Source organism: Haliotis asinina, chromosome 11, assembly GCF_037392515.1.
Source record: "Haliotis asinina isolate JCU_RB_2024 chromosome 11, JCU_Hal_asi_v2, whole genome shotgun sequence".
Taxonomy (NCBI): Eukaryota; Metazoa; Mollusca; class Gastropoda; order Lepetellida; family Haliotidae; genus Haliotis; species Haliotis asinina.
Genome location: NC_090290.1, coordinates 31,500,445 through 31,524,684, shown reverse-complemented (window position 1 = coordinate 31,524,684; position 24,240 = coordinate 31,500,445). Strand labels below are relative to the sequence as shown.

General features: G+C 42.6%; 1 protein-coding gene across 1 annotated transcript in view; it reads right to left on the bottom strand.

The window, feature by feature from the left end:
- Window positions 1-24,240, bottom strand: part of LOC137256339 (sepiapterin reductase-like) — a 46,016-nt gene that overhangs the window by 20,112 nt on the left and 1,664 nt on the right. The window lies entirely within an intron of this gene.

Sequence of the window (24,240 nt, the reverse complement as noted above, 5' to 3'; positions counted from 1 at the left end):
GTATGTTAATACCGAACCTCCTTCTAGGCACGTAGCGTGGTGCCGGCAAATAGATCTGCCACAGGGCTTGTTTTTCAAGCCACGCTTTGGCTTCCTCCGGGGGTACTCGCGCTATTTTAGCTAGCTTATCTACTGCGCTAGCTCCTTTCCAGTACCCACGCGGGCTGTAGTAAATAGCCTCAAATTTTTTCATGTCCATACGCATATGTGTTTATCCCATCAATAGCTATCCAACGTTTCGTGTCCATAGGTGATAGGGACGTCTTGTTTATAGTCAGTCCGTATATCTTATGCCCATCACTTCTAAGTGTGTTCATTTTATGTCTAAAGGTACGGGTCTTGAACAGGGCTTCCTTGAATCTGGCGTGTTTGATGTGTTGTTTCACCACATACTTCTTAACCCCCTTAGCCTTCCGGATCTCACTATTGTCGGCTTTCAGTATGGAGTACATCTTAGGTCTCAAACCTATGTACTCGGCTATGGGCGTGCCAGCACACTCGTCCTTCATCTTACCTAGGACCTTTTTATTTACCGTACTGTGTAGGGTATGGGTCTTAGGGTAGTCGCTGGTGTCGTATAAATCGAGGTGTTTTTTCATGTCCTCGTACACGTCCTCGGTTCGAATCTCCATCAGCAGGGAATCCGTGTCAGTGTACAGCACTTCACACATGTCGCCGTACTGTTTCTTGAGCTCGTTGTAGTAAAAGTCGTACATCAGGTGTTTGGATAAATCGAGGATGCTCATCCCCACGTAAACAGGTCGGTTGAATTTTATGTGGCTTTTCTTCATGTGTATGGCAACCAGGTTGTCTGTAAATATTTTATTACGGTTGAATGCCGGACTGGCTATCAATTTCCTGAGCTTGTCTTCCTCACTAGATCTAACCAGCTTCACGGTCACGCGTTTCCTCAGGTTTTCCATAGTCTTACCAAACACCGAGTTATTCATGAGCTTGTAGAGATTTTTCTCAAAATCACTGGTGGCTTTTTTTCGTAGGTCTGTGTTCATTCTGATGTAGGGCTCCATCCATGGGCTCTGGTCGAACATGAGCACCCTGTGTATTTTGGTCAGCCTCATACCCAACGACAGGTACAGCTGTAGGTTGCGATAGTGAACGATGTACTTGGTCTTATTCATTAAGTTAGGCACGAGTTTTTCAACGTCTGTCACACGCCCACCTGACAAGTTATGTTGGTACTCAGACATCCAGTCTGTGTTAACCCTCATACGTTCGGGTGCAAGGGGATAGCTGTTGTGCGATGTGTGTAATTCCTTGGGATACGCTAAGTCAACTTCGAGGATATACCCTTTGTTCGAATCTGGTGCAACCTCCATAACATCAACGTGGGGTACCCATTCGAATCCCCCTGTAGGTAGATACTGGCTCATGGCCCAGCCGTACAGGTTATTTGCGTCGAGGTAGAGAATGTGATTGGTTGGTTTGTTAGGATCGTAACCTTTCACGTATTGATTATTTGCTTTCGCGTATCGTTTGGATGCCATGGAAATCCCACCTCTCAAGCCTTTCTCAATGAATAGGTGCATGTCGTAATCTGTGAGCAATTCCAAATTAACTCCGGTCTTTTTAAGCAAGGCGTCCCACGACAGACCTGGGCTGGTGTAATACCATGCGGGATCGAGTTTATACTGCTTTAAACATGTCTTCCTAAACGTCTCAAACACGTCGGCTAACAGCAGTACATCTGTCCTCAAGTACAGGTCGTGATAATCACCCAGGTTCTTACAACCCAGTTTATTCCATACGTTAGTCGCGTGCGAGTAATCATCTCGTGAGACGGACGCCTCATTCAGCTTGCTATAAAAGCAGTCAATAGGGGGTAGTCTGGTCTCGGTGAACTTGACCCAACTATCCATGTACTCATAGGGGTACACACCCTTCCTCATAAGCAGGGGTCTAGTCTCGGCGTCTGTGTATCGATCGGTGATAGGGAAGGTATTGTTGGCCTTGACCAGACTGTCGAGTGACGACAGGAGGAACTGAAACGAGTCAATGAACCTAAGTCCGTTTAAGCTGAAGGAGATGTATCTCTCCATGTTGTTGGGGATGCACGTTATATTACCATCGATTTTCGCGATGGCCTGTATGATCAAGTGTGAGTCGTACCCTCTCAAGTTGTGAAAGACAACGGGGATGTTTATTGTCTTAGGGTTGATTTTAAGCTTGAGGTTGCACGCGTTGTGAGCGGCGCCTCTATACTTACCAGTTATGTGGCAGTGATCTCTCACCGAATCACCGTTAAGTGGTGAGTCGCACACGTGACAGTTAGTGCTACTAGCGTGAGCTAACCTGTCGGCTCGGGTCATACGCATGGGAGCGATTCTATACAATGCATTCCTAATAATTTTTTCTTCCTCCTGCAAACACTTTAGAAACCTTTCAGCCGCGTCAGGCCCCCTATACACTACCGGAGCTTTCGTTTCCCCGTCACAACGGACGACAATGTATCCAAACGAACAGGCTTTATGCTCTTGTGTCTTGTGGGTGAAGCTACCCCCACTAGGGGGTGTGGGGGATTCCCCCCCAACAACCAAGGCTTCGAAGTCGGCGTATATAATATAAGGTACAGACATTTGATTCTTGTGGTTACTGAATTTTAGGATATTTTCACCTTCCTTAGGCATGTCGACTCGTATGGCCGTCTGCCCCACACCTTGACAATCATCCCGGTGGGATTCTAATAAATCAGCTCGACTGAAACCGTGTAGGCATCGTACACAAAAGTGTTTTTCCCCAACGTGTTTCGACTGGTCGTGCAACAACCGGCTGAGATGTTTTATCCACGTGTAGTGATACTTTTCACCTCGCTGGATCATGAATATATTGATAACTTGGCGATCCTTCACCGGGCTGACCCTGTGTACTATTGTTGTGTTACCTTCGTGCCCAAAGACATTTATAGCCAGATTATTCTGTTTTTCTACTTTAGTGATCTGGGATATGGGGGTGGGTTCATCTATACCATCCCAATTAAGCCCATCGTCTTGGGGATAGCTAGAAAGCCTATCTGAATTCTTGCCAGCTGGAAATAAGGCTGACCTGATAGCTAACCTCAGGCAATCGTTTCCTCTATTCTTAACGTTTACTATGGCATGTTTGTTCCTATAGTAGGGAGGCAAGGCTAGGTATGACCCGCCTCTGAACGGCACGTAGTTAGCTATGTCTAGATAGACATTATCGATTTTATCTACAGCCCACCCGGACCCCAAGTGTGTGTAGCGTTCTAGGTATTCTCGTATCTGCTGAAAACTTGTATCGATTGATGCGTCAATGGTCTCTGCATGTGTGACGACCTCTTGTTTACCTCGGAAGTAAGGCTGAACATACTCAGTGGTACTCCCAACCTGCTTATCGAGCGACATTTTCACTGTGATCTGAAACTTGATACTTCCTAGGTTATTTAGTTCCTGGTTGACCTTATCAGCTATCAGAGGCTTGATATCTGTAATGTCTATGTTTCTATCAACGTGCATGCGCCAACCTCTCAAATAATTGCCTACGGCGTGCTCAGTGCGCACGAACTGTAGGTCAATAGCTCTATTCTGTCGTAATAATTCTAAAAGTTGTGGTTTTCTCATACGGGAATACCCGCCTAAACCCAAATCGTGTGCCTCGGCTTTCAGTTGTTTTACAGTGGGTACGGGGGCATGTGATAACAATGCGGTTAACCCGGCTCTCCCCAGGTTTGAATAACCCGTGTGTCCAAGCTGTTTTGCTTGAGCTTTTAATTGTTTTACCGTAGGAGGGGCTTCTAAACCTAGTAATCTCAACAATGCTGACTTCCGCATTCGAGAATACCCGATGACACCTCTCTGTTTTGCGACCCGCTTGAGCTCGCTTACAGTAGACATCGTGTTTACACCTAAGAGAACCAATGTCTAATTGGTTCACAGTAAGGGGAGATAACCCTTTCACGCACTGGAGTCTATCTTGAGCAGTCGCCTACGTTCTTTTATGTAGCCTTTTTTATTCTCGTAGATGAGTTGATGTCTGACTACGTTCGCTCCGTGAGCTTTACATAGACAGTAGTGTCCTTTAACCCCGATACCACACACAGAACACGTGTAGTTAGGACTTCCCATATGGAAACAACAGAACCCCTGATTCCTGCATTTCCTACCACAGGCCTCGGTCTTCCCCATAAGTATGTATTCGCATCGGTATGGAGCGGGTCTCATGTTTACTTATATAGGTATTTTAATTTAATTGCTTCGCAACCAACGCAGTAGCTGCTATACCCAACACTATGAAGCCCAGTTCACGATTCATTTGTCCCTTGGATGGTGTGTAGTACTGAGCGAGTGTGGGTTTATTTAGCGGTTCCAATTGTTTACCAGTTAGTAGATAGTATTCTTTCATTGCTTCATCGACATCGTAGAATGTTTTAATGGCATGGTTTTCACGCTGGAGTTGTTCGTTAATAAAATCGATCCTCTGGAGGCGTTTTTTAGCGTACTCAGCCTGTGCCCTTTGTAATTTCTCAGTAGCGAGATCGTGCCGCTTCCTTTCTTCCTGTATTTCAGCCGCGTGATCATCTCGTAGTTTCGAGAAGAGGAAATTACTCCCGGAAAATGCCAGGGCATTCACTAACGCCCCACCGATCATCATAGCTATCGTGGCCATCCCTATATTTATTTCATTATATTATCAGGTATTATTCCTTGTTTTACTAGGATGTCTTTTGTGGCCATCGCCATACCAAGGTTCATTATGAGCATACCCATATCCTGCAGGTTGAAATCTAGCTTGATAGTTGGTTGTTTAAGCACCATTTTAGTCAACCGAGCGTACCCTACTGCTAGACTGGCTACCACTGTGGCGTGGTATGCGTCGTTGACGAACGTTTTCCCCTCAGACATTATGTATATGATATAAAATATTAAAATTATAACATGATATGCGGGTCAATAGTGGGGGATACCCCCACACCCCCACTGTTGGGGGTTACCTCACTGTTGGGTGATGGCTCACTGTGGGAGGGTACCCCCACGTATAACCATGTTATAACCACGGCAGCAGTTACACCTACAGCCAACAACAGTCGGGGGTTGGTCACTTTATGTTGGTTACACCACCGTTTTTTACCGGCAGCTACTCTCTTAGGATTCTTCTGCCTGGTTACTGTTGGGGGTACCCCCACTGAAGGGGTCTCCACCGTCACCTCGGGACTCACTGTTGGGGGTGGGGTCTCCTCCATCACTGTGTCCACTGGGGTTTCCTGTGCAGCATCCATCTATACTATTATTATTATTCTTTCTCTCAAATTGACAATGTTTTGCCGTGATAATCGCCGCCGTCACTGGAGCCAACAACATACCATATTTGTGGTACAGCCCGCAGCTGATAGAGCTCACGGCGTGTTCGATAAAAGGGTCTTTATCTAGGTCCTCCCACAGGTAAAGTCGGCGCTCTGGTGGAATGGGAAGGAAGTGTGATACAATACCGGTGTATATCTGGGTCATAGCCGATCCTATTGTCTTTGTCATTTCTGATCCAAGCCGGGACTCGTATCTAGCGTACAGCTTATCGATTTCTTCGGCTGACATTTTGTGAATTTTATCCGGGGTGTAGTCTCCAAAGTAATGTTTGGCTTTGCCACCAACAGCCAACGCCACCAGTTTCTCTCGCTTGGGGGAATCCCCCACAGTGGGGCCTGCCGGCGGCGTTGGGGAGACCCCCAACTGTTCGAGCAATTCCTCACACTCCATCTTATAATATAACAAGTAAGATTTAGTTTTAACTATATAATACCCGATGCAGACAAAACACAGAGAAATGAAGGTTAAGTTGCACACGACAAATACTTCAAATATCATAGCTATGCTTAGCTTTGCTTAGCTTTGCTTAGCTTTGCTTAGCTTTGCTTAGCTTTGCTTAGCTTTAGCACACTCTATATGCTACTGGTTGGTCGGTTTTTAGAACGAGCTTAGCGTGTTTAGTTTCAGCGAGCTGTTTCTTCACCCGTTCCCGTTCTAATTTACTCATCACATCGTTCTCTCTCAAACACTCCTCGAACGAATCCCTGTCCTTGCAGTGAAATAAGGCCACCCATCGCGTCTGCTCCCTGAGGTCTTTCAACACCGAGTTGAACTTCTGCGTTAGCACCCAGACGCTGTGATTTGCATGCCGGCCGGAGAAGGCCAGGTACGATAGCATGTCTCTCTTTTTTGTTATCTCGCGATTAGCGCTGCAGTCGTCCAGTATGAACAGCGTCGGTTCCCCTTTAAATTTCTCGCGAAGAGCTTTCAACCAGTCCTGCAGGCGTGTTCCAGGGTCGATTTTGTGTACGTCCGGGTCCGTCATCACCCAAGGTCGCGCGTACGTTTTATTCATGCTCAGAGTAGGGCACATGATAACGATGTTATCGAACACATCCTTGTAGTAACCCTCCAACATATCCAACACGAAAACGGTCTTCCCACAGCCAGTCTGCCCGCACACTATAGCGCAGTGTGGGTCAGTGGGTAACCCCAGGGGATACCCCCCACTAGTAGATGGCTTGCACGAATCTCCCATTATCTATATTAAGTTGCGCGTCCATAATAACGTACAGATATAATTTCAACTTACCAGCGGTTTGAGCCTTCTTAGTAATCTGGATGGTTATCCCTTCGCTGCCGTTATCTATACGGCGCCCGCTGCCGTGCAGTTTATCATCATCCGTGGATCGCATGTCCAACCATAGGGCGTACTTGGTGGTCAGGTATTCACCGATCTGCACGGAGCTTAGGTCCAGGTCCTTTGTTATGTAATCCCCCACTGGTAGCTTTTTTATCTCATCCCACTGCTGGTGTGGTCTCATACCATGACTGAACAGCTGGTTGGGCACGCCCTCGATGGTCACTTCCACCTTTTCAATCTCGGGGTTGAAAAACTTCTCGCTGTCCCTCTGGAATGGCTCGTAATCCTCCACGGGGACGACCAGGATACCTTTCATCGATCGCGCCGGCACGTTCAGGTTGATATTCCACACAGTGTCGCTCTTATCTCGCACGACTGATCTATGCCTCAGTACGCGATCGTATAGGATAGCCATCTTCCCAGAGTACTGGCTTCGAACCTGCCTGGCCAGCTCCGGGCTAGTGACCATGTCGAACTCCAGAGAGATGTTGTCTATGGCATAACTAGCCTCATCACCGTTCGGCGTACGCACTACTTTACTATAGTCGTTAAACGTGAGCTCGTATTCGAGCCTATCACCCAGCGCGGCCTGGTAAAACGGCGCGTGCCCCGTGAGCAACTCGAAGTCGAGCGGCACGCAGAATCGATTCCCGTATGCTAGAGCGATGGCCTTTTCACCGGCCGATAGCTTGTCTTGCTGGTCTTGCGTGAAGACATACCCTATGCGCGCCCGGGTTGATTTGCTGATACCCTGGTACACATCATTTACTCGTTCTCCATCGCTTTTCCAGAGATCCCTGTAGCAGTGAAACACGTCGCTGTCGTCGATGCTCAGCACCTCGTTACCGCTGATCTTGACGGTCGTTTTCTTGATGATAGCTCGACCCACGTTCCGCACTAGCTCGCGTTTGTCGTTGTCGGAGGTCAACGTGATATTGAACGCCAGTCGAACAGTGCCTGGTACAATGAGGTCATTCTCACCAAGGTTTGGAAATCTAACCAGCAGAGTTTGATTCTGGTCTATCTTGCTGGGATTGTTGGTGATGGTCACCGACTGTCGCACGGCTCTGGCGCCTAATGGCTCTCTCAATCTTCTGAAAGGATCTAATTTTCTGCCGTACATTGTTATATAAAAGAAATATATTTTTAATACTAATGGATGAAGACATAGAGATGCCGGGCGCTAGTGCCCAGGCATTCGATGATGAGCAGGAGACCTCATTTACTAGTTCGCCATTGAACCAAGAACTCTTGGAAACAACGGTAAATGATTATTACGAAAGTTTAAGAAGAGATAAAAACTACGTTGAACCACAGGGTCGATACCATAAGAATTTTTTTATTGATACAAAGGGTGTTCTACGCCTTAAGTCTGACCCAGGGGTTGACCTCTTTAACAAGAGCAATAAAAAACCACTGGCCTTGTCAACTCTAGCCAGCCGCCATGGTGTCGAATTTATCCGTAAAAATCTAAACATGAATGATTACGGTGGTGCAATACCTAAGGCCGTTAAAGAAGATCTGCAAGCTACCAGATCCCACCTCACCACTAGAGATGAAATGACACCACAGCGTGCTACAGAAGCCTCGGACAGCATAGAAAAACTGTTGAGCACCTACTGGGACAAACCGTTACCGGGGTTTGACTTTCCGGTAAGGGAACTGCACGGCTTAGACGAAGCCGTGAAACGCGTGCGTGGAGAACTCGTGAACAACATGGGGAAACTGAACGAAATCGACGAGCACATCGCTAGGGAAAAAACCAAACTCAATGAAACTGAAAACGATGATATGAAGCGTCGTATCAATGAACGACTACGCGATTTAGAAGACGAGAGACGTACACGATTGGAAGCCGCTTCCTCGAATCGTGAACAGCTTCGATCCCAGATCAGTCGCATTCGGGAAACAATCGATAGAATACTGAACGAGGATACAACTTTAGCCAACAGGATTCGGATATTGTTCCGGGAGCAAGGGATCACCATCGCCAGCATTCTAACTGCATTGGGTTTCATCATATCAACCCTGGTGGTGTCACTGACAGGGGGAACCCCCACACCTGCCGACGGGGGAACTCCCAGCGGTGGTGTTAAAGACTGGATAAAAAAACTCGGGGAAGGCCTAGCTAAACTGGCTGGTAAAGCCGCCGAAGCCCTTCCCGGCATCCTGGGTAGCATCGTCTCGTGGTTGTTGGGCGCTCTGTCTAAAACTGCCATGTGGCTCAGTCAAAACCTGTGGGCAGCCATCGTCGCCGTGGCGGGTCTGGTGTACGTAGCGGCTAAGAAATCTTTAACCAAATAAGTCCCAAAGTTACCCCACCAACCACTAGGGCTGTTTTATTATCGATGTGATTGGAGGCCTGCATATGGGGGTGTGTGGGGGGTACCCCCACATGAACTTTAGGCTCCGGGGGCGGCGCAACTATACCCGTTTCACGTGGTGGGATGTGTGGGATATAGGGGGTGTTAATATCGGGGTTGATACCCAACTTTTGGTCCGCCGTGGCTATGACTATTTTGTTGTTATAACCCACCACTTTTTTTATTCTCAGTTGCATATCACTTGGAGCCATGTACAACCCCACGCCGAACACGTAATTGACTTTCGATCTGGCGTATTCTAACACGTTTTGGTAGCGTTCGATGGCCCGCGGGAGATCAACTGGAGAATTGATAGCATCCTCAACATTAGAAACGAACTGTTTCTGAGCGTCGTAAGCAGTTCCCTTACCGAGGATGTTGGAACGCGTCATAGACTGCGCACCCAACAGCGCCCACACGTACGTTCGAATCGAGTCGTTCAACCTGACTACCCCGGCACGAGTGAATCCTTTCGACGTGTCCAGCATGAATATTTTCCACCCGTCTGAGGTTGACTGCTCCACTTTCTGGACTGTGAAAGCAACACCACCTTTAAAGTTCATACGATCATCCCTCCATTCATTACTCGACAAAGCAAAGTCCTGGCGTAGTATATCTCGTTTCAGTAAATCATCACTGACTTCTTTCACTGGTCGCGCGCCATCATAAGGAATACCCAACCCGTGGTTCGGCCCCGGCAAACGCCAATCTGTCTTCGGGTTTATTTCGAATTCATTGCAAATACGTTCGTAGGCCCGTCTATCGTACGGGTTGTTTGTTGCGCCCCACGCTTTGTCCTGTGGGAGGGGGGCGCTGATCTCTTTAAGGATACGTCTGACCTGGTAGTACACGTGGAACTTGAACACAGACTGACTCAGCGGTCCACGCCGAGTGTCGGCCAATGTCACACCACACCCCGTTGTAGCGCACCACACGGCAAAGTTGAATTGATTCTGCCAGAACTGCATAGGGTTGTTGAACCAAGCGTGGACTGCCTCAATGTTAGTCACCGAAAGCTTATACTTATCGAACACATCTAAAAGCTGGGCATTGAAATACAACTCAGGAGCAACCACGATCTTCATGGGGGAGAAATCTACATCCAGTTTAGGGTAAAACACACCAGGGGAATACATTTTAAAACTATTATATAATGAGCATATATACTCTAACATGTACATAACACTTCCAGGAATAACGAGCGGTGAGGCCGTTCAGCTGACGCACGCGATCGATAACACGTCAGGTCAAGTCGAAGTCGCACTCTGCGATATCACCTACCTACCGCAATGGACTAACATTAATATCAGCAACAATAAGCTGTTCGTCAGTGGAACTCGCAGTCAGATAACTGACGGCTACTACAGCGTGTGCTCTCTAAACGACGAGGTCTTCAAACCCCTGGGAGCCGAACTCAAGATGAACGACTCAAACGGTACAGTGGTGTTAATCAACAACGGAAGAAACCCTTTGAGGCTCGGCCGACCATTAGCAAGGATGCTCGGTATGTCTCCTGACGAGATAAAACCAACAACAACCGTCACAGGCACGAAGTTACCCGACCTAGTACCGTACCGAGAGCTGTACATTCATCTCAGTCAGGTGAGCACAACGTACAACATTCAAGGAGGTCACCCTTCCACTATACTGAGAGCAGTGCCGGTGAAAACTGAGAAATACAACGACGGTAGAACCGAGTCGTTTTCACCACGGCAGTATAAGAAATTAACCCAGGGCAACATACCTGAGCTGACAATATCGGTGTTAGATATAAATCATAATCCTGTAAATATAGGATACCTCAGCTTAACGCTTCATGTAAAATGACCAGCGCACAAGGGCCCGGAGTGAAAAAATGCGTTAATATCGGGATCTCCGACCTCGGAGACACGCGCGGTTTCGACGCTCCCGGAGTAGATGGTAAATCGTACGCCTTGCAACTAAAAAACATCATTTACAAACGCGTTGAAATCCCCTCCGGTGGAACCCTAAGTGATATAGTAGATACCACAAGAGCAACAGTCAACACTAAGTACGCCCTTGTCAACACCGGTGATAATAATTGGGTAATATACCCATCGTTCGGGGGTAAACTGTTCGACTTAGACGATGTTGAGAGCACTACCGTCGCCCGAAACAAACCATATATGCTCGTCTTCACCGAAGATGACAAGTGGGTGTTGTTACCCGATAACAACTGGTTTATCAATATTAGACTCGTCTCCCCCTACGTGTTCACTGATAACAAAGACAACCACCTAAACAAAGTCGTGAACAATGGAACCCTGCTCGTGGCTTACGTCCCAACTCAGAGACGTAGCATAGTCGTCAGCCCAGTCAACACTATAGCAGCCCACATGCTATCGAGTAAACCAGCCATACAAAACGTGAAATTGCAGTTGGTGTCTGAATTCGAAGGTGTGGTCACTATACTAGAGGATCTACCGGCAAACTCAACACTGATCATCAAAGTCTACCTAGGGGAACCATCGGGGAATGATGTCGAGATCGTGAAGGGGATCAAACTCGGGTGGGTGAAACGACACCAGTATCAAGTTTGCAACGTTTACGTGCGGGTGGGTGTCGACTCCAAGACCAGTCTGCAGGGGGTCAACGTGATCGTGGAAAACAAGATATCACTAATCAATATCTTCCTGCCTGACAACATACACTTCATGGGTATGAAGTTAACCCCTGAATTATTATCAGAAAACCAGTTGGAAATTATATCGTAATAGTATAATAATGACCAGTCATCATCCCAACACTACGCTTAACGACCTAGGAGATACGGAGGGATTCGATCAGCCTGGTGAGGAAGATGAATTATACATCCTGCACTTCAAAGACAACGTGTACAGACGGGTGCCATTACCAGATTTAAAAGAGCCCAAATGGCTGATCAACTTAACACTCGCCTCACCTTATATCACAATAAACGAACATGGGACTGTCGCTAAGATTAGGAACAACGGCATCTGGGCCGGGGATTTCATTCCGGATAGTGTAGCCATAGGAACTACTAATACCGAAAAAAATAGGTTAAGGAGTGAAGTAAAAAATAAATTAACATTTAGCAATTATCCTGCTAACTTAAGGCCTGATATATACACCCCTTTCACACTCATCATAGAAGTCTTATTTACGTTTTTACAACATGAAAACATCTCAAGAGTACACCAAATTTTACCCGGGGTGTCAATACACTGGTTTGACGAACACAAAAACAAATATTGTCGTATTGTTATACAACAGGATACCCACGGGGGTCCTATAAACCGCTTAATAAACCTCAGTGGGGTTTTTATTACAACAGGAAATTCTATTAGCCTCTCACCTATTACCCTGACTAGTAATCTAGACCTTATAGACTTCAAATTAATTGATAGAATATTAACTGAACCCCAATTAAAATATCTTTCAAAATATACATTATAGGATGGGTCTGTACCCAGTCGTAGAGGAAGTAGCGAAGACGCTGGAAACCGTAGATGGGTTCCGCTTGAGGCAGTTATGTGATGTGAAACGTCAACTAGAACAAGACCGTGACACGCGGAAAGCACTATGTAAGAAGTATAATAGAGCTTTCAATATCGTGGACGGGGCTGACACTACCCTTATGGCAACCAGCATGGGACTAGGGGCGGCAGGTGTTGGGTTGTTGGCTACCATCGTGGCTGCACCTATAGTGCTAGGTATTGAAATAACTGCAGGGGTGGCAGGGTTGGCAGGGTTGGCGCTTAAGTTAGTAACACGCAGACTGCATCGTAAGGCATTGAAACACGACGAGATCAGGGTTCTGGCTGAAGCAAAGCTCAACACAGTGAGTGAGCGTATTTCCACGGCACTCTCTGATAGTAAGATCTCAGAAGAGGAGTTTCGTTCAATCCTCTCTGAACTCACAAAATATAACGGAATGAAACAAGATATTCGGTCCAAGTCTCGTAAGTCTGCTATCAGCGAGGACGAGAAAAAAAAGTACATAGAACAGGGGATACAAAAAGCCCAGCAAGCCTTTATTATGAACACCAAAGAGATCGTAGGCGGTTCACGTTAAACTGTTTCATCGATATAAACGTGACATAGGGGAACACGAGGGCGATAGCCGTAAGCGGGCCACCGATCCTATATGGTCAGTCAAAACTTACAACATAGATAAAGTGGATATGAAAGCCGACGAACCTAACTTATACTACTTGAGGGATGGGCCGGGTAAGGGGTTTGTAAGAGAAGAATTATTGATCGTACCGTACGGCACAGTGTTACCTCCAACCAAGGCACAGTAATTACCGCCAACTTTTTTGTAGTAGGGGTAATAGTAGCAAGAGCTAATGGCCCAACCAAAGCCTTATTTAGTAAATAAGGCTTTGTAGAGACTTTTTGTGAAAGTGAGCCAGAACTATCATTCCCTATACTACTCAGGAATGTAATTTGTAGACATTTTATAGTTTGCCTATATGAATCATAATTCGCACGCATGCCCTACTGTATGTTGTCTGCATCATCACACTTCATGACAAAACTGATTCTGTTGAAAGCTACAACAACTGAATAAAAACAAAAATGCAAATATCAAAATTAAAACAAATTAAAGTTATAGGAGCAATGTCAGGCTATTACCTTGTTAGAGGAATGTATCCATAAAAAAAACGAGTGATACTATATGATTCATCTGCAGATTTCCCAAGTGATGTGTCTTTTAACAGTCTAATATACGAAAACGTGATGTATTGTTTCAGGTTTTTCACACTGCTGTAGTTTCATTGGTCACCCATTGGTCACCTGGCAACTAATTGCATAATGTGCGTCATTGTTTTAAAAAAGTTATTTAGCTAGCCAATAATAATGAATTGGCAGTTAATCCTTTGAAAGAAGGGTGTTGTTTTTATATAGACACAGAAATGACAGAGTGTATTCTGTATAGATTAGTAAATGTACATACATAAATGCTACCTTTTGACAAATCCCCCATTTAAATCCCCATAAAACTAATTAATCAATCAGCGTCTTATCAGTTAATCCTTTGATCGATCCAGACAAAAGAAATGCCAAATGGGGGCCTTTGTTGGGTAATCTAAGTGGCGTTAACACTAATTAAACCTGTTATAAATAAATTCATCAAGTGTACGATGACAAATAACATGTAGGTTTATACCACCTAACACGGATTACAACCTAGCGACACCAAGTGATTTTGATAGAATCGTCTATGAAAACAAGGGCTGTAACTTGACAAACCTGTAAACGAAATAGTTTAACCTCTCAGATGTATATGAATACTGCACAGACCCTCATTTCTATACCTACAACTACGTCACGGAGACACGCCGCTCAGATTGGTTGAAATTTCGTTAGCGGTTGAGAATTGTGCACTGTTGATTTAAGTTAATTAAATGTCGAAATGAGTAGTTTTAATGGCGGGGTTTCATTTATAACGATGTCAGCCAGTGATTTTGCATTTGTACCCTATTAGAGTATATGTGACCTTTAAATTTCAACTCACATTAAAGATGACACTAGAGAAAGAACAGGGGAATGATGCTATTGACCAGGCCATTGTTTACTTCAGAGGTAATCAGGAAGTTACAACACAACCAGATACTATCACCTCTTCTATTGACAGGTCATTCGAAAAAAGGGTAAGGGTACGTAAAGGTATTTACCTGTATGAATATATGGATGACTGTTCTAGGTTTAATGAGACAGAGTTACCTCCCATTGACTGCTTCTACAGCAAGCTGACTGACGCATCTGTCTCACAAGACGATTACAAACACTCGAAAATGTATGGGAACAACTAGGCTGTAAGACGCTAGGTGATTACCACAATTTATATTTGAAAACAGATGTGTTGCTGCTGGCAGATGTGTTTGAGATATTCAGAAAAATGTGTTTGACCCGGCATGGTATTACTCTATCCCTGGGCTATCGTGAGATGCCTTACTAAAGAAAACAGATGTGGAGTTAGAATTATTCACAGATTATGATATGCATCTGTTTGCTGACAAAGGGTTACGAGGTGGTATTTCTATGGTATCTAAACGTTATGCCAAAGCTAACAACAAGTATGTGGAAGGCTATAACCCTAATAAACCTTCGACTCATCTACTCTACCTTCGACTCGATGCTAACAACCTGTATGGCTGGGGTATGAGTCAATATCTACCAACAGGGGTATTCGAATGGGTGTCCAGTGGGGACTCCCCACACCCCTGTGGACAACTGGATGTTATGAGTATTGCACCTGATTCTGATAAGGGTTATATTCTTGAAGTGGACTTAAAATACCCAAAGGAATTGCATACATCACACAACAGTTACCCCCAGGCACCCGAACGGTTGAGGGTTGACCCAGACTGGATGTCTGAATACCAACATAACCTGATGAATGGGCCTCAAGCAAATGTAGAAAAATTGGTGCCTAATTTGATGAATAAAACAAAGTATGTCATTTACTACCGTAATTTACAGCTATATCTATCGCTGGGTATGAAACTTACTAAAGTACATAGAACACTGAAGTTTGATCAAAGTCCATGGATGGAACCCTATATCAGGATGAACACGGACTTGAGAAAGCTGGCCACTAACGACTTTGAGAAAAACACGTACAAACTCATGAACAACTCCGTATTCGGCAAAACGATGGAGAATTTACGTAAACGTGTCAGTGTGAAGCTAGTCAGGTCGAGTGAGGAAAAAAAGACCAGGAAACTGATAGCCAGCCCGGCGTACAAAAGAAGTATTATATTCGATGATGACCTGGCGGCCATACATATGAAAAAGAGCCACATTAAACTTAATCGTCCGGACTGTGTTGGCATGGGTATTCTAGACCTGTCTAAACATCTGATGTATGATGGATCTGATGTATCCAGGTGTGGGGGGTACCCCCACATCTGAGGTGTAACTCAAAGCTTCGAATCTTCGCCCTCAATAGGCTTGCACCAACGACGAGCTGCTCTCTGACTGGTAAAAAATAAGACACCAGCATTATTTTCATTTCATGGTGTGATATATCGTGTTGGTGTGAGCCTATTGAAGGTGAAGGTGAAGTGAAGGACAAAAATGGTGGACTCGGATCACTCGATACCGCTAATTTCACAATAAATTCGTGCATTGCAGGTAAAGGAATACCCTATTTCATTTGAGATGTTGTAGAATGCCCGATTACCGCTACCCGTATCAAAGCTATCAATTATTATTATCCCTAGACAAACGTGGAAAGTATTCTTGGGCTTCGGGTGTGCGAAATGTGTTATTTTCAAGTGGGTTTTCTTATGTTTGGTTTAAGCAAGATGTTGGTGATATAAAAATGTTTCTGTCAGCATTTAAACAACGAATAAAAGATATATACATTCAGAATTGGCACGCATCAGTAAATTCATCGAGTTTTCTAAGTCACTATTCACAATGTAAATCGATGTTTGGACCTGAAAAATATATTAGGGTCCTTAATGATAAGTCCCTTTTAAGAAATTTTTGTAAATTTAGAATCTCTCTACATGCCTTAAAAATACAACGTTATAGAAAAGATAAAAATACACTAGAAGATTTATCATGTTCTTATTGTTCTTCTGGTAAAACTGAAGACGAACGTCACCTACTATTAGATTGTGAGGCATTCTCTGCCGGCCGAAGGAAGTATTTAAAATGCTTTAATGATTCCCCACAAACGATATATAAAATACTTAAATCTAAAAACGATGACACTATTAAATCAGCTGCCAGTTTTATTAAACATTTGATGTCCATCCTTAAATTACATGTAAAACCATAATTTCGTGTCACGTGACCAATATTTGTTAAAAAGAAAAATTAACTGTACTATGGGCCACTGGGCCTTCACTACTGAATAAAACCTGTCTGTCTGTCTGTCTGTTGTAGAACGAAAGTGGAATATCTAGCGATTACGGGAAGGTTATTTTTTTTCGCCGATCGGGTGTTCAGGGATCGTTTATACATAAACATGAGAGGTAAGTACTCAGAATGATTCTGACTATCTGTGTATTGGTATATGTTTTTATCATTTACACTGTAAATAACAGAGGAAGCCAGAAATGCTGATAAGTACCAGTGTTGTTCTGTGTGTTTTTTGTGTCAATCATGGCATCATGCTGCACAGAAACTTTGACAGTTTCTTATGAATTATCAAATGCTTGCATTGGAACTGTTTGTTTCGCTTCGTTTTGTTGTATGTTGACAGCTGATAGCAGACCATTTGCAATCTGATTCTAAGATGCATGGGCAATTCAATGATGCATTTCTCTTGGCGGACTATGACATATACATGATGTATAAGTGTCTCAAAACCGGCTGTCTTGAAACATGATTTTGTAAACAATATCTAATATGGTGCAAAGCGCACTTCGGCGTTCATGTGTATTTTTGAAAACACACCAACTGATTCTGGGTTCATCGGCGACGTTTCAGAATTATTATTACTGGTTACATAAAAACTTGGTATCAGCGATCATTAATATGCTATTTTTGAAATTCAATACTTGCAGTAACTATCCTATGTTCACAATTCAAAACATACAGCAAATACTGCTGTGAATCGCTATTTTGTACAGTGTGAAATATGGTGACATTCACAATGAAGCCAATTTTGTGACATTTTAAGCACTCTAATTTTGTCCAAGATAATATAGGATGGTATCAATAAACAGGAAATTTCCCGATGAATTCAAAACTGTAATTGTATTTGTGTGTGTGATATATTTAGAATTTTATTGAACCTCGAAGAGAGGGTTGAAGAGGAAGGACATATATATCCCTGTGGCATCCAGGGGGATAAATCAAATACTACCACAATTCCTGTTGTCTGCATTACAGAAAAACATGACTGGCAACTGTAAACAAGCTGGCTACATTGGTGAATAGCTAATCTATCATCATGAAAACTTTAATTTCAACAGATTGAGAAACTACTGGGAAAATCACAGAAAAAAACCCACTAAAATATATGGTGGCCACTCATTAGTATTTCATATCCAGTCTTTTTATGTCATTATAATTCAATTAAGTCAGTAATTGAACCAGAGAAATATTTAACATATTTGCTAAATAAGGATTTGATGAGAGCCACATTTAAACGAGGGCTTTCAAAACACAATTTTAATAATAGTCTTCTAGAAGGTGTAAACAAGATTATACAGTCGTGCCCTGTTTATCGGAACACTCAAGTTTTTATTTTAAATTGTCCTGATAAGCGAATTTTTGGATATCTGAACCACGGGCCATACGTACTCATTTGATTGGATAATATCCACATGACGAAAGCTGTTAGCAATTGTCTTTTCGCTCACAGCTGTCCAGGCTTGCTTGATCATCCATCATCCTCAAAATTAATTCAGTGTCACCTTGCTACTCAGAGGTAGTTAATCTTCTCACACTTCAAAGACTGCCGACTTCTTTCATGTTACAGCACGCAAAAACCCCTGTAATCGTGTGTGTAAACATACAGGTGCTCAGCCATCCGGATATACAAGACAAAAAATGCACATAATTTAGTGTTTTGTATAAGAAAATGACCATATGGTTACAGAAACCGGATTTCCGGATGGGTGAGTAATTTTACAACGTTGTGAATTCGTTCAGTCTAAGTAAACTTATCCTCAGTACTTTTCGTTACACTCCACTACTGAGTCTAACAAAACCTTATGGGAGGTTGCGTCAGGTAACCTTTGAGACTGACCAATCAGAACACAGCTTACCAAATTGCGAAAGTGCACATTCGCACATACCTTTTGAACCTTTTATCTCGAAAAGGTTCGTACCCAAATGATTTAGTTAACGTACGTTTGCTTCCGGGTGATGAACATGGCGTAAATACAACCATGACAACGGTGAGTAAACTGTCGCTGAAAACAGCGTTTTTGGCAATATTCAAGGATGTTAACTTGCGGAAATATTAGCTAATGGTAACCATGTCAACAGAAACCCCAACGCGTATACACTGCAGGTCAAATAACTGTGATATATGCGGATTTTTGTTTGTGGAGATATCTGTGTCAGTGACTTGAATATTTTGAAAGTCCCTCCAATCACTAAATAGTAGCCGTTGTATGATTGGTTAAATCTATTTAACCATCTCGAGTTTGATTGGACAGCCATTTGTCGCTCAAAGGTTACCTGACGCGACCTCCTACTAGGTTTTGTTAGACTCAGTGGTGGAGTGTAACGAAATACACTGAGACTAAGTTTACTTAGACTGTGAATTCGTTTTAAGGACTTTTTGTTTAGAAGGCAAGTTTACCGCATATCTGAGGTTCGGATAAACGCGGCACAACTGTACTGATCAAATTAAATGTTCAAACTATAAATTGTGCTTTACTGAAGATCAAATTCACTTAAACATTAGTTTGTGATAAATATCTTCCACACATTCAACATATACAAAAACACTATGCTAATGATGTATTTATGAAACTTTCTAAATTCTCTTGCTAGACATGAAGCTTGTTAAAACAAGGGTGAACATAACTGTGGAAGCCCATTTCAGACACAATCAATACAATTTTACAACAAATTTTCATGAAAAGTTACTAAGTACAAGCAATTAATATAACTTTTTAAGATCAAATCAAATGATTTTAGTTACTGAATTACGAAACATTAGGCTTGTGCTTATTCAGTAAATGTCTCCATATGGGTGTAGAATCTAGAATATTTTTTAAATTTTCATTCATGATCTACTGGAACTTTTACTTTTTTAAATGCATCTTTTCTCACACATACTGTCTGTCTGCATTTAAGGAGATGTCCCCAGTTTGCCAGCAGGTATTGTATACAGGTTCCAGGTCACTGGACCATGCTAATCTCTTAAAACATCAGGTGATGCATTCTTAGTTACCCCTGAGTATACCGCCTTACCACTGGGCAGAGCTGGTGAACACAGTTCACCTGAACTCACACTAATACGAGAACATGGTTAAATTAATGATTGATGTTATGTTTAAACTGGACACATATCACTTATCTCATTGACATATAAATAGAGAGAAGGAAGAGGTTTTAAATCATTGCAAAAATGCAAATACACTAGTTCAGCACACAATCATCCCAAATTCTTGAGGTGGCCAGAGTTTACTATATGATGGACATAAGTTTCGAGCGAAATCCAGAAGATGAGAGACTGTGCACTGGAAATGTTGTAAGGCTGGATGTCCTGCAACAATCATCACTGCCAACAATCTCATCACCAACTACAGGAACATCCACAACCGTGTCCCAGATCCCATAAAACTGAAATCAGATGCCATCCTTGCCAACTTAAGAGAACTAGTCAAGGTTGATCACAGACCAGTTCCAAGTATCTATCAAGAAGAAGTTAACAGTAAGTATATTATAGCCAAATTGTATATTATAACATGTTGTACATTTTAGCAAAATTAAGGATAAAATACCCAACACACTATCTATGTATCTATCTTTACTTTCAGACAGTGCCAACTCTGTACAGTGTTGATTCAAGCCTATACCAAGCCAGATCCAAGAAGCTTCCACCTCTACCCAAACAGCGTCAGAACATAGACCTGCCTGACATCTATCAGCAGACTTCCAGTGGCCAGAATTTCCTCCAACACGCTGAAGATGACAACTAGCTCCTCGTCTTTTCCACCCCAGATAACATCCACCATCTTGCCACATCAGTCGTTTACTTCTGTGATGGTACCTTTAGCATGTGTCCGAGTCTATATTATCAGATCTACTCAATCCACACCTTTGTCCACGATAAGATGTCTCCATTAATATATATGCTCTTCTGCCAGAGAAAAAGCAGACTACGTACCAGAGACTGTTCAACATCTGTCAACAGAAAGCAACCGCCCTGAACGTCGTCCTCCAGCATGTCTTCACCAACTTCGAGATCGCCGTCCAGAATGCTATCCACATAGAATTTCAATGCCAGATCAAGAGTTGTATATTCCATTACAGACAAGCTATATGGAAAAGTGCACAACGATTTGGCCTGCAAGCAGCCTTCTGGACTAACTCTAGTCCGCTGTGCAGTACGTGCAGCAGCCCAATCCACTTCTACAACTGTGCGACATTGGTGACGTTTGGCTTTACGCTCGCAAAGACTGTGATATGGACACTCCAGGTGTAAGAGATTTTGCAGAATGTGTTTGGAGGGTGGTGATCGACTTATGTCGAATCACTTTGACACTCTCGGTCCAAGGACAGACCCAGCTAACACGCGACGTTCCCACAACGTTATGTTTACGTCAGGGTTTGGTTACGTCGGGAAATGACGTAACTAGGACGTTATTAGAACGTCCTAGGATAACTTCATATCACAACCTTGCCACAACGTTACACATTACGTTCTCCGTACGTCCTTGCAACGTATTTTTCATACTTTGGTGTAACGTACTTGTAACGTTGTGAGGACGTTCGTTTCATATATTTTGTTTACTTGACCTGTTAGAAGGCGTTTGTATTTGCAGTTGACCATCTAATTATTTATCAAGATGATATCGAATCTAGAACAACTTTTGAATAAATTTGTTTTGTTTGCTTTGTTAAATGCGTTCAACTGAAGCAAATAGATAACTTCACGTTTGAAGGTTATAAGAATGTCATTTACAGACGTTGTCACAACGTTACGGTTTACGTAACCAGGACGTCGTAACAGCGTGTATTTCAGACCAAGGTGCAACGTTCGCATAACGTTGGGAGGACGTTCTGTCCACGGCTTGCCAGCACTGACCCGTTGGAACATCGTTACATCTTATTCTCCTCATCCCGGAGTTTACTTGATGGAATATCATATTTAACAGGATCGAAGCATGTGATATTTTCTATTTAAATTACCATATAGATCTATCTCTTCAGTATATAATGACGTTTATTCATAGTATTTACCTTATTTTTGTTGCATACAATTTATTATTATATTATACACTTGTTGTTGTGCTCTTGACTTCACTCATTTCAGGGAAGTTATGAAACATGTCTCCTTCTAGATCTTTTAACCCACAAGATCCAGATTGAGGCACATTACACATGACTTCTTCATGTGACGTCATTGCCTGTGCGAGCACTTTCCCGCTCGCTGACATCACACTTCTCGCGCGGCTGCCAGTCCTACGTGTACAGGGTTCTGTGTCTGTTCCTCACTTTTAAAACGGGCTCATCGCCATAACAGTGAGTATTTTGTTTATTGTTTTGTTTAGATTAGTAAATTATATGTATTAATTCAGAATGTACTCATTAAAAATAATGAAACTGACTCTTGATTAGATCTATTTACTTGTCCTACTTTTTACACATCCGAAATTCACAGTGTCATTTGATATATTTTTTGAACTGTTAAAAATCGGATAATTACTCGGAGTTCTGAATTTCTAAATAACATATTAATGATCACTGACATCAATTTTGCATGGAATCATCAATGATAATTCTGAAACTTTGCCGATGAACCTAGAATTGGCTGGGATGTTTTCAAAAATACATGCTAACACTAAGTGCGTTTAAAAATTCCGCCATTTTGGATACTGAATAGTGTTTACATACCATATTGTACGTTGATTCAGGGTAAGCGATTTTATTCTTTGAGTGTTTCTCTTTGTCTGAATAATATTTACATAAATATAGTCATATTGAATGTAGTATACCACATCTGAAACCGTTAGTTGTTACAGAAGTATTATTAAACGTAGGCATAACTGTCGCATGCTCCAAGACGGTACGGAGGCCCATGGCTAGGCCCATGGATGTAATTCTATCCTTCAAAGAGGCAAGTCTAGATAAGAGGACATTTCTGCCGTGTGAAATACCATTCCCCTCCCTCAACCCACCCACGTGGTTATCTTTTTGAAATGAAAAAAATCCGATTTTACACCACGTAGCATTTTCGGAAATTTTCAGACATCTAGCCGTCTAATCATTGCTTACAGTGGCTCAATACGCTTTGAATATTCAAGGGAAGAGTATCGTAGCAGGAAATAGAAAATTAAAAATAGATACGATGCAATCATTTGATCATTCATAAAAAAAACTGTCGAGTAAGTGCAGCGTGACACCATGACTGACGCAAAATCATGCTGAACGACAGCAGTAATTATCGGCATTTCTGGCTTCTTCCGTCATTTACAATGCAAACGATAAATACATATAAATACATGGAGAGTCAGAATAATTCTGATTACTTACATCTCACTTTCATGTACAAAACATCCCTAAATCAAGGAAACAGTGCTCGCAAAATCCTGTGTACCCATGTCAGCGAGGCCGCTACTTTGAAAGAAATCGGCCCTCGATAGTGATGTCACACGTAAACATCGTTGCACATGTTAGGCAATTTCTTGGAGGTGAAGCTCGGTTGAAGAAGAGTAAACACAATGGCCATATCATTCCGACTGCACTTTCAGCAGTGATTTTTGTGATTTATATTTTTCGTTCAGATACTTTTTCATGAAACTAATTTCAGTATCTTGATATATCCTTGTTCATCATCATCATATCATATGTGGATATAGGGTATGCGTTTTCATTCATTGAAAGTTTTTGATTGTTTGAATATTTACACGGGAAATTGACTCAGTAGTGTACTATAGGATCTATCACAGTTTACGCCTCTACACAACTGTTAGAGGATCACACGTAGCCATTACTGCAACATGTGCTTCAGTTCCTGTGATGTACAATATTCAGTATGCTGGGACACACACTGCAGTTTCATATGAACAGGCCAATAAACTGCAATTTAATTCAAAGTTATAAGTAAAACTGATAATATTAATGAACATGATTTGTACATTTTCTGTGTAATTTTATAGCCGTATGCAGACAACAAAAAAGACCCCTCGGCATTCAGGGTGTTAAAAATGTAACGGCATGTTCTAATCATGTGCTTTTGAATAATATTAGGTCTTAAAGATAAACTATTCTCTTTTTTTCAGATGCACGCTGCCGCTGGGAAAGATGAGGAAGTGCAAGTCTAGAATGAAACGTTTCTAAGCAATGTATTATACTGGAATAAATGGTTCAGTGTAAACAAAAGAAGAATCTCTGTTATTTGTTACCAGGGCTCAAAGTAGACTGTTTCGAAAAATGCAAAAAACACATTCATAATTGCCGAAATGAGTTTTCGAACTGTTGATCACTTTACCTTTTTTCAGCATTCGTAATTTAAATCTAATAAAAACAACGGAAACTATGACTTTTAGCCCTGGATAGTGTTATGATCATGGTGACAACAACCCAGAAACCTAATACAAAT